Below are 3,914 nucleotides of genomic sequence, written 5' to 3'. Positions count from 1 at the left end.
TGTTGTCTTTGTCTATAAGTCACTATTATTATTATTAATAATAATAATAATAATTAGTTAATCTCTTTATCTACTTCACCAAGCATCCCTACAGCCCCTCCTATCAAATTGCTGGCAGTCTGTCTTTTGTATCTATGAATATTTTTATTATTGTTTGTTTATTTTATTCCTTAGATTCCACATACAAGTGAAACCATGTGGTATTGTTCATTCTCTGACTGACTTATTTCACTTTGCTGTGGCAAAATGTAAAAAATTCCTTCTTTTTTATGGCTGAGTAATATTCCATCATGTAAATATACTGTAGTTTTTTATCCACTCATATACTACTGGGCATTTTGGTTGCTTCCAAATCTTGGCTGTTGTAAATAGCACTGCAATGAACACAGGGGGGTCATACATTCTTTCAAATCAGAATTTTGGGCTCATTTACTTATTATACTCCCATCAGTGGAATTGTTGGTCCAAAATGCAGTTTAATTTTTAATTTTTTGAAGAAACTCCATACTGTTTTCCATAGTGTTTGCACCAATCTGCATTTCCACCAACAGTGCACAGGAGTTCCCTTTTCTCTTCATTCTCCCCAGCACTTGTTATGTATTCATTTATTGGTGATAGCCATTCTGACAGGTTTGAGGTAATTTCTCATTGTCATTTAATTTGCATTTCTATGAGGATTAATATTGAGCATCTTATATGTTTATTGTCCATCTGTATGACCTCTTTGGAGAAGTGTCTATTCAAGCCCTTTGCTAATTTTTTTTTTATTAAATTGTTTACATTTTTTATATTGAGTTGTATAATTCTTTATCATTTTGGATATTGACCCCTTATCACATGTATCATTCGTGAATAAATTCTCCTATTCCATAGTTTGTCTTTTCATTTTACTGATGGTTTCCTTTGCTGTACAAGACTTTTCATTTATTTATTTATTTATTTATTTATTTATTTATTTATTTATTTTGGTGCATAAACTATTTATTAACAGACAAGGCCTAGAGATTTATTTCTTCTTGGACACACCCACAGTGTGACCCTGAGGGCCTGTAGTCTTGTTGTGCTGGCCTTGAACATGAAGACCCCAGAAGTGGTGCAGCCCTCCATGGGCCCGAATTTTCTTCAGCTGCTCCAGGTCTTTACGAGCTTGTTGTCCAGACCATTGACCAGGACCTGGCGGTATTTTCCATCCTTCACATCCTTCTGTCTGTTCAAGAACCAGTCTGGAATCTTGTACTGACATGGGTTCTGCATAATGGTAATCACCCTTGCCACCTCATCCTGTGAGCTCTCCTGCCCTCTTGGTGAGATCAATATCTGCTCTCCTCAACACCACATGAGCATATCTCTGCCCCACACCCTTAATTGCAGTGATGGCAAAGGCTATTTTCTGTTGCACATTGATATTGGGTGTTGAGTACTCACAAAATGTGCTGGAACTTCTCAGGAATCACTACAGACATGGTTGCAGTGGTGTGTAGGCATCCTGTCCAAAACTTTTTAGTTTAATGTAATTCCTTTTGTTTATTTATTTCTTTTATTGTGATTTCCTGGAAAGACCTATCAGAAAAAAAAATTACTATCAGAAATATATGATTCTCCTGCCTATGTTATTCTAGGATTTTTAAAATTATTTTCAGTCTTATATTTAAATCTTTAATCCACTTTGTGTTTATTCTTGTTTATGGTGTAAGAAAGCTGTCTAATTTAATTTTTACCATGTATCTATCCCAAACTTCCCAACACCATTTATTGAATACCCTTTTTACCGCATTGTAGTTTCTTGCCTGGCTTGTTGAATATTAATTGACAATAATAGCATGGGTTTGGCTCTCTATTTTCTTCTATGGATCTTTTTTTTTGCCAACACTATGCTGTTTTTGATTACTATGTCCTTATAAACATAGTTTGAGATTAGATAACATGGTTACTCCAATCGGTTATTCTTTCTCAAAATTGGCGTGGCTATTCAGCTTCTTTTGTGGTTTCATGTAAATTTCCGGAATATTTGTTCTAGTTCTATAAAATATGCTATTGGGATCTTGATAGGAAATGTGTTTAATTTATAGATTACTTTGGATAGTAAGGACATTTTATTTTTTCTTTTTCCTTTTTTTTACACTTACCCAAGGACATGCTTATAGATTTGGGAGAGAGATAAGGGAAAATGAGGGAGAAAGAGAGAATACCTATCAATTCCTTCTTGTATGCACCCAAGGGGCTAGAACTGTAACCCATGAAATTTTAGTTTACAGGACACAGCTCCAACAAACAGCCACAATGGCCAAGATGATAGTATGGACATTTCAATCATTTTAATTCTTTCTATCCATAAATACAATGTATGTTTCTGCTTATTTTTATCTTCTTCAATTTCTTTCTTTGTGTCATAATTTGTCATAAAAGTGACATGATTTACCAAGTAAATTAGGCATCTCATTAAACTTACTTCTGGTATTTTTTAATGTAATTGTTTATGGGATTATTTGCTTAGTGACCATTTCTGAGACTTCACTATTGGTTTATAAAAACTCAATTTATGGCTCTAAAAATAAATAAATAGACTTCCAGCCAGGATGCAGGTGTAGGTAGATACACTGTGCTTCTTTGCACAACTAAAAGCAGGACAACAACAAATTTAAAAACAAAAAACAACCAGAACTGACAGAAAATCTAACTATGTGGAAGTCTGACAACCAAGGAGTTACAGAAGAAACATTCATCCATACTGGTAAGAGGGTCAGAGACAAGCAGCCAGGGTGAAGAGGACTTGTGGTAAGGTGCAGCTGGAAGACCTGGGTGGGCAAGGCAGCAGCTCATGGACCGGGCAAGGTGGTGGCTGGCAGACCTGGCAGTCCCACATTTGCATATAGTTAAACCAGGTAGAACTGGGGAACAAGACAGACCATGCAACCCAGGGTTCCAGTACAGGGAAATAGATCCTCTAAGCCTCTAACTAAGGAGACTTGTGGGTGGTGAGGAGGTGGGGGAGACTCCCAGCCTCACAGGAGAGTTTGTTGGAGAGCTCCACAGTGTCCTAGAACATACACAAAATGACCAACCCAGGAATCAGCACCAATAGAGCCCAATTTGCTTGTGGGCAGTTCAGGAAGTGACTGAAAGCCGGTTGAAAGCTCAGGAAGTGGCATTGTTCCCTCTCAGACCCTTCCCATACATACAGCATCACAATGCAGCAAGGAGGGTTGCCCTGCCCTCGTGAATACCTAAGGCTCCGCACCTTACTATGTAACAGGCATGCCGAGACAAAAAAAAATATATATATATATATATATATATATATATATGTGAAAGAACATATATAGAACAAATGAAAGAACAGATCAAAGCTCCAGAAAAAAATACAACTAAAAGATGAAGAGATAGCAACCTATCAGATGCAGAGTTCAAAACACTGGTAATCAGGATGCTCACAGAAATGGTGGAGTGTGGTCATAAAATAGAGGAAAATGTGAATGCTATGAAAAGTGCAATAACGAAAAATGAACAGGGAAGCAACAGTGAAGGGAAAGAAACCAGGACTCAAATCAATGGTTTGGACCAGAAGGAAGAAATAAACATTCAACCAGAACAAAATGAAGAAACAAGAATTCAAAAATATGAGTATAGTCTTAAGAATGCACTGGGCAAATTTAAACGTTCCAATATCTGAATCATAGGGGTACCCATGGAAAAGAGGAAGAGCAAGAAATTGAAAACCTATTTGAAAAAATTAATGAAGGAAAACCAATCTGGCAAAGGAAATAAACTTCCAGGAAGCCCAGGAAGCTCAGAGAGTCTCAAAGAAGTTGGACCCAAGGAAGCACACACCATGGTACATCATAATTAAGTTACCCAAGATGAAAGATAATGAGAGAATCTTAAAAGCAGCAAGAGAAAAGAAAACAGTTACCTAC

The 3,914-nt window shown here is 36.7% G+C and overlaps 1 pseudogene; it reads right to left on the bottom strand.

Moving 5' to 3' along the window:
- Positions 1–1,006: 1,006 nt before the first annotated feature.
- Positions 1,007–1,463, bottom strand: LOC112313175 (small ribosomal subunit protein uS13-like; annotated as a pseudogene).
- Positions 1,464–3,914: the final 2,451 nt, after the last annotated feature.

This window comes from Desmodus rotundus, chromosome 2 (assembly GCF_022682495.2).
Source record: "Desmodus rotundus isolate HL8 chromosome 2, HLdesRot8A.1, whole genome shotgun sequence".
NCBI classification, from domain to species: domain Eukaryota; kingdom Metazoa; phylum Chordata; class Mammalia; order Chiroptera; family Phyllostomidae; genus Desmodus; species Desmodus rotundus.
The sequence above is the reverse complement of the archived record's forward strand: the minus strand, read 5'-3'. Positions and strand labels throughout refer to the sequence as shown.